This window comes from Pinus tabuliformis, chromosome Q (genome assembly GCF_031772625.1).
Source record: "Pinus tabuliformis cultivar Carrire ecotype Pingquan chromosome Q, CPIR1, whole genome shotgun sequence".
Lineage (NCBI taxonomy): Eukaryota > Viridiplantae > Streptophyta > Pinopsida > Pinales > Pinaceae > Pinus > Pinus tabuliformis.
Window position 1 is genome coordinate 654,221,042 of NC_142296.1, and position 7,445 is coordinate 654,228,486.

Here is a 7,445-nt window from a genome sequence, read left to right on the forward strand (position 1 = left end):
TTAATATGTTTCTTATATTTATATTTATATTATTGATAATGAAATTAATTTGATAATTGATATATGTGTTTGATATGGGTCTATCCGCGTTTATCATCCATATTTATTAATGTGGTTGTGCTAGTTTAATTAATCAACCTAACTAAAAGAGAAAAACAACATAACTCCTTTTTTTTTTTTTAGTGTGGTTCACAAACACCCTGGTTAGTGAGCGGTCGCTACGTCCATGGAAAAATCTGGGTTAATCGTCCCTCGGCCTTTGGCAAGACCTAACCCCAAGGGCTTTGGGCAAATTCGACCCTGTGACCTCCTGATGGCGAGGCACAGTTTTTAACCAACTGAGCTAACCCTTGAGGCTTAAATTTGGACCATTTCTCGATTTGTGCGTGTCATCCTTTCGTAGGGGCCATGCTAATCTTCTTTGTATCGTTCCAATTTTATCGGATGTCTCCAAAGAGACAAAAACAACATAACTCCTATTAACATAAATCTCAATTTTTGATTTGTGACTATTGTTACAAATATCTTATAATATCCCATTGAAATTAAATCCATAGCATCTACTTAATAATTATTGATAATTAAATTAAAATTATGAAATTTTAGTCCAAAATAAACACACTTATTGACATAATTACACAATTACATGTCCTTTGTATCAAAATAAAAAAACCAATAATACATGCATAACCTAACGTTAAAGTTATTATTATAATATAAATTTTATAATATGCGTTTATCATCCACATTTATTAATGTGGCTGTGCTAGTTTATTTAATCAATTCAACTAAAAGGGAAAAACAACATAACTACTATTAACATAAATCTCAATTTTTGATTTGTAACTATTATTACAAATATTTTATAATATCCTATTGAAATTAAATCTATACCATCTACTTAATAATTATTGATAATTAAATTAAAATTATGAAGTCTTTAGTAAAAAATAAACACTTTTTTTTTTTGCTTAAGCAAGAGTGGGTCCTTCTATTCATTTAATTAAAAAAGAAACATAATATACAATAAAGACCACGGAGGTGTGGCCCACCAATATGATAGGCCAACCAAAGCCTTTGTATCCGAGACATCATCTCAAACAACGGGCTGAGGGCCCACCAAACATTACAAACAGTCCTCCTAAGACTGTGCGATCCTCCTCCACAGATCTAGCGGTCGAGAATCATTTCGGGTGGCTAACAAGCACACCCTTTATCCTTCAATTCGGACCCGATGAGCCCAATGAACTGTATTTAATAAGCATTTCGGGTCCGTCCGGGGCTCTAACCTTCGAGCACTTTACCTGCCTGAAATCCACCATTTGCTCGTGATCCCGATGAGACTGTGCGACTAGCACGGAACTTAACCTTTGATTCAAACTCGAAGCTAGATTAATATCCAACCTAAATAAATTCGAGTCCGGTTTCCTCATTATCTTTCTTGCTGTTCTCCACGCGAAATGCATGGGATTGCTACGATTTCACTGACCTGCTTCCCTTTTATCTGCATCCGTGTCCCAATGATTCAGGGTCCATGTTCTAATCTTGATGTAATTAGGGTCCATAAGTGTATCTTTGGCCCACCTAATCCTATTTGTATTCTTCAGTCTGAGCACCATTAATATATAAAGTTCCAGGAGCAATTTCCCGCCTGAAGGCCAAATGCAGACTTTAGAGGGATACCTAACCTCCTGCTCGCACTTTGCCATATACTGCTTTCCCCTGTGTACCAAAATTTCTTTGTCTCCCACAGTCTTCATCCTACTTATTCTCCTTGCTCTGATAGAGCTCTTTGTCTAAGGTCGCCTGTCTAGAACATTTTTCCCTCAAATGTCCTTGGGGAGTCCCTATCCAGTCATATCTTATATTGGTTTTTGTACAGAGCACGCCTTCGTTTGCCAAAATATACATTAATCTGTTGGCTGTTCTGCGCACATGGATAAAACTAAGGGTTCTCATGTTTTGCAGGTGGGATTGAATGCATTGATAAACTTGCAGTAACCTCCAATGTCTCGACACTTTGTCTGGTGCTGATCCATTACCAATTTTCTTGACCGAATTAATTATCAATTCGGAATCAGCTTCAATTATGATGTTGTGTAGATTTGAGTCCCTCAGGATTTCTAGGCAATGTTCCATGGCCATGAGCTCTGCCATATTATTGGTGGCCTTCCCCAAATGACAGTAAAAGATGGTTTTTATGAAACCTCTTTCATCTCTTATAACTCCTCCATACCCAGCGATACCAGGGTTTCCTTTTGAGGCTCCATCTATATTGCATTTCATAAAACCCTGAGGTGGAGGTTGCCAGAATTCCTTATCAGCTGTTATATGACTTACTGTCTTGTTTGTGCCCTTGGGGGAAAGCCCCTGCAGTTCCAAATTTAGAAGTATCTGCTCATCCTGATCTTGAGGTTGGTTATCAGGGAGATTTTTTAAAAGGGTTCCTATAGTCTCTTTGAGCTGTCTTATGATCTGAGTCATGATGCTCTGTGGTGACCCAATCTTGTTCTTGAAGATTCTATTGTTGCGTTCTTTCCAGACATCCCAGATTATAAAGCCTAGAACCAAAGCCCACGCTTTGTTGATTATTTCATTTGTTGAGAAATTTTTCCTCCAATTCTTCAAAGTATTGGTAATGCTACCAATGTCCCTGTCTGTTTGTCTAAAGATTGAAGCCACCCAATTCCATAAGGTGGAAGTGAATGGGCATAGGTTGAGAAGGTGTTCCATAGTTTCTTCCTGTAGTTCACATAGCTGGCATCTGGATGGTCCAGCTACCCCTCTTTTCCTGAGATTTTCCCAAGTCAGAATTTTTTTATGCTGCACTAACCACATGAATAGTTTAATTTTCATCTAGTTTTGGTTCTGCCATAGGTCCTTCCATACCTTATCAGGGTTTGGGAAGTCTAGCCCCAGGGCTATTCGCTTGGCCTCTTTGAGGTTAAATTTGCCTTCATTGTTTTTACCCCATCTTAGTTGATTTGAAGATGTTGATATTAGAATCTTTCTCTGTTCCAAGATGACTGTAAGAGCTTCTGCCTGGGCTTTCAATGGGGAGTCATCACTGTAAACTAGGTTCTTCCATTTTCTCCATTTTCCATCACTTCTTTCCTGATCCCAAAAGTCATTTACTTTGAGTAACCCTTTATCATCAGTTTCATTCTTGAGATTGAAAAATTCTTCTTTTAACAGTCTAGGTTCTTGTTGCCAATTATCCTCCCAAAACCAAGCGAGGTTTCCATCTCTAATCTCCCAGAAACTGTGTTTCTGAACTATGGCTCTATTTTCCCAAGCTTTGTTCCAAATGTGGGAGCCTTTGATGAGTCCCGTCATCCTAATGTAATCCCTTTCTTGCCAATTGCTTGCATATTTTTGTTTCCATACTTTGGCCCAAGGGGAAACCGATTCTTTTAGCCATCTCCACCATAGTTTTTCCCCCAAGACTTTGTTTAGGGTTTCAGGGTCATCAAGTCCCAAACCTCCATGTATCTTTGGCTTACATATTTTATCCCAGGCTACCAAAGCCCATTTCTTTTTCTCTTCCCCTTTGCCCCAAAGAAAATCCCTTTGGATATTTCTGATGTGTTGCATTACTCCTTTAGGAGTTGGAAGGACTGAGAGCATGAAGATGGGGACAGTTTGTAGGATAGCTTTTGTAAGCACTAGCCATCCTGCTATATTCAAAGACCTGATAGTCCATTTCTTGATTTTGTCCTGAAGTTTATTAGTAACCGGCTCCCAAACTACCTTGCTTAGAGGTTTGTCTGTTAGAGGTACTCCCAAATATCTGGAGGGTAGCATATCTCTTTGGAAGCCTAGAATTCTGGTGAGGTTTCTCTGAATAGCAATATCAGTATTAAAAAAGAAAATCTTTGATTTGCTTAGGCTTACCTCTGTCCCCGCAGCCATAGAAAAGTCATTCAGGATTTGTTTGAAGGCTTGAGCTTCCTTGACCGTGGGTATACCCTGCAGCATGGTGTCGTCCACAAATTGTTGATGGGTCAAGGCATCCCCATTTAAAGTGAGTTTGAGACCCTGGATTTTGCCCTCTCCTTTGGCATATTTAATTGCATTGCCTAGCCCTTCCATCATGAGAATAAAGAGGAAGGGTGAGAGCGGATCTCCTTGTTTGAGTCCTCTCGAGGGCTTAAAGGTCTTTGATGGTGAGCCATTTAGCAGGATTGAAAAACTTGGGGTGGTTACAAGGGCCATTACCCATCTTATCCAGTTATGGTCAAAGCCATCGGCTATCAATATTTTTTTGATGTAAGCCCAGCTCAGCTTATCATAAGCCTTTTCTAGGTCAAGCTGAATGATCATACCTACCTTCTTATTACTCTTAAGTGAGTGAACCACCTCGTGAGCTTGAATGATGTTATTAAGAATTTGCCTGCCTTCCACATATCTAGTTTGCTCCTCAGACACGAGAGTTGGGAGCAGGGGCTTAAGTCTGTTCACAATTACTTTTGAAATAATTTTATACACCACATTGCATAATGCTATGGGTCTAAATTTGTCTGGTGTGATAGCATTCTCTTGCTTTGGAATCAAGGCTATGAAAGAGGTGTTGAGTGCCTTCAGAACAATTTTGTTTTTCCTTGAGTCCTCCACCACATCGAGGATATCTTGCTTGACTATTTCCCAGCATGCTTTGAAGAAGTCAACGTTGAAACCATTTGGACCTGGAGCTTTCCCATTTTGCATTTCTTTGATGACTTCGCTGATTTCCTCTTCATTCACTGGCCTGTTAAGATTATAATTGTCTTCTCTTGTCACTAGCTTAGGAATGTGCTTTGTGAAGTCCTTGATAAATTGAGATCTGTCTATGAGAGGCTCCTCGGCTATGCCTTGGAAATGCTGAACCAGAACAATTTCTATTTCTTGGTGTGTAGTGAGCTGATTTCCGTGAGTATCTTTGATTTTTGAAATCCTGTTTTGCGACCTATGATCCATGGTAGATTTATGAAAAAACCTTGTATTTTTTTCTCCTTCTTTTAACCATTGTACCCTCGATTTCTGTTTCCAGAAAATCTCCTCTTGCTTGCATAAGCCTTCCCATTCTTGTTGAACATAATCAACTTGTCCCTTTCTCTCCTTGGTGAAGCCCTATGTAATGAGGGTTTGGTTAATTTCCTGTAGTTTTCGTTCTGCTGCTTTTTTGTCTTCGAATATATTGCCAAATTCATTCTTATTCCAATCTTTAAGCCTTTGTTTGACTTGTTTCAATCTCTGATGCATAAGGAACATTTTAGTACCCTGAACTTGCGTATCTTTTGTCCACCATCTTTCAATATTGCTGATGAAGTCAGGATGGCTAAGCCAAATGTTTTCAAACCTGAAAGGTCTGTTTCTTGGAGTTCCTATAAAGGACGCTTCAAGTTGAATAGGCCAGTGGTCCGAGCCTCCAAAAGGAAGTATCATTGCTACCAAGTTATGGCTTGTGAGGATGAGGTCCTCTGAGATAATGAATCTATCAAGTTTAGAGGCCACTTGAGACGCTCCTCCCCTCTTATTATTCTAGGTAAAGATGCCATTACTTGTCTCTGTATCTACAAGCTTCATATTGTTTATGAAATTCTGAAATTTTATAGAATCTCTGCCTAGTGATCTGGTTCCCCCTTTTTTCCGATAGAGACCTGATCATATTGAAGTCCCCTCCCAGAATCCAGGGGATACCCGAATGTCTTCCTCTTAACTCCTCCAATGAGGTTAGAAGTCTGAGTTTATCTTCCGGCTTTTGTGGACCATAAACATTTGTGAGCAAATAAACTTCCTTGTCCCCCAAAGGTTGGATGACCACTGATAAATAGTTCCTGGATGCTTCAACATCTAGGATACCAAGTTTCTGAGGGTTCCAGAGTGTGAGAATCCCTCCTGCTGCTTTGTTTGCTTTAACTTCTAGATATTTATATTTAATAAGCCATTTGCTATGTATCTCTCTTATTTTTTCTACTGAACATTTTGTTTCCTGGATGAAAATCATATCTGGTTTTTCTTCTTTCATTCTATTGCTAAGATTTCTTTGTTTCCTTTTACTTCCTAGACCCCTAATATTCCATGTTGTGAGCTTCATTAAGAAAGATTTGTAAATGAGTAACTAGTTAGGTCTTTCATCTTACCTGAATCGATCATGAGTTTTCCACACTCTATCAGCAGCTCATTCTGTTTTTTCCTACCTCTTTTCCTGCCTGGGTTCCTAGGAGCTAGTCCCGATGTTGCCTTCATTGTTTTCACCCCTTCGTTGTCCTGACTATCATGGTTTCTTTTGACTCCCGAACCTTTTTCCTAAGTTCTCCATAGGAATAGCTGTTGCACTCTATTAAACTCCTCTTGAGGTAGAGAATCCATTCCTTTGGTAGTTCCCTACTCCAGAAACTTTTCCAGATCTAGATGCTCGCTATCAAGCATATCCTGCAGTTCATGATCCTTTGTTCCCACCTCTCTCGGAGTCATCTCTTGGTCCCTATCAAGTTCCATAGTGTTCGACAGATCCTCCTTTTGTTGGTTGTTTTCAGGTATATCCTCCATGCTCTCTTCCTTTTCCTTCTCTACAGGGCTGTCCTCTAGTGTCTGGTTCGCTTTATCGTGCTCCTCTTCTTCTTCTAATACCTTGAACCTATTCTGACTAAACTGCTTTTCCTCGTTGATTTTCTTTTGGTACTTTCTCCCTCCTTTACCTCTGCTCCCCACTTTGTTAAAGCTTTCAGTTTCTTTCCCTGAGGTTGTTTTAGTTCTGCTTTCCATTTTGTTTAAGGGGTAGTCTCTGAATAGATGCCTGTGTTCATGGCATTTGCAGCATTTGAAAGGAACATGCTCATAGTCCACCGCTTGCACCCATTATTCATAAAAAAATTCTAGAATTATTTCATCCGATAGAGCTCTAGAGAGGTCCATCTCTACGCATATACAGGCAAAGTAGGTATACTTTCCTCGCATTGTGGCCTATGATATTTTAACAAAATGCCCTAGTTTATTTCCTATTGCTTTTAATGATTCTGGCTGCCAATAATCCAGAGGTAGGGAATAGAGTCTTACCCAAACTGGGACCGAAGCGAATGTCTCACGCTCCGGGACAAAATTCATCACCCAAGGCCGCATATAGAGGCCAACAACAGCATAGAAGTACGACCCTCCTTAAAACACCCTTTCTTTATCCTCTATGTTTGTAAAAACTACAATGAAGAAACCCTTGGATCCAAGGTGCAGATCTATACCCCCCTTAGGTTTTCAATGATTCTTTATCGATGCATGTAAAGCCTTCTCCGTTGGCCATAACCCCATGAATTTACAAATGACTACATAAGTCGCCATGTGTTCCCTATGCGCCTGTAGCGCTGGATCACTTAACACCACTCGGGGTGTGATGGTTGCCTTAGGCTTACATGGTCCAGTCCGATTTCTGGTGTTAGCATTCTGATTTTCTTCTTCTATTCGCTTTTCTC

General features: G+C 39.7%; 1 non-coding gene across 1 annotated transcript; it reads right to left on the minus strand.

Annotated features, from left to right (window-relative positions):
* Window positions 1-357: 357 nt before the first annotated feature.
* On the minus strand, window positions 358-460 carry LOC149221207 (U6 spliceosomal RNA). Its single transcript, XR_016249781.1, has one exon. It is a non-coding gene; the product is annotated as a U6 spliceosomal RNA (small nuclear RNA).
* Between the last annotated feature and the right edge of the window lie 6,985 nt (window positions 461-7,445).